Genomic DNA, 242 nt, shown 5'->3' on the forward strand with positions numbered 1-242 from the left:
AGGCGAGACTGAGCCGGGCTCTCCGTCCGGGGGCGGCGCACTTCTCCCTCGGCACAGGTAGAAGAAAAGGCGGGACCAATGTGGAGTTCCAGGGAGCTTTTATTGAGTTTAATCAACAAAATCAGGATTTTACCATTCATCTTTTTTGCACTCTGAACTCATGAAGCTCTTCACGAGTCAGTGCTGCAACGCACATACAGCCAGAGAAAACACATTCCCAACAAAATCGGAGCTCCGCTGGC

The sequence above is a fragment of the Buceros rhinoceros genome, unplaced genomic scaffold (genome assembly GCF_000710305.1).
Source record: "Buceros rhinoceros silvestris isolate BGI_N320 unplaced genomic scaffold, ASM71030v1 scaffold17455, whole genome shotgun sequence".
NCBI classification, from domain to species: domain Eukaryota; kingdom Metazoa; phylum Chordata; class Aves; order Bucerotiformes; family Bucerotidae; genus Buceros; species Buceros rhinoceros.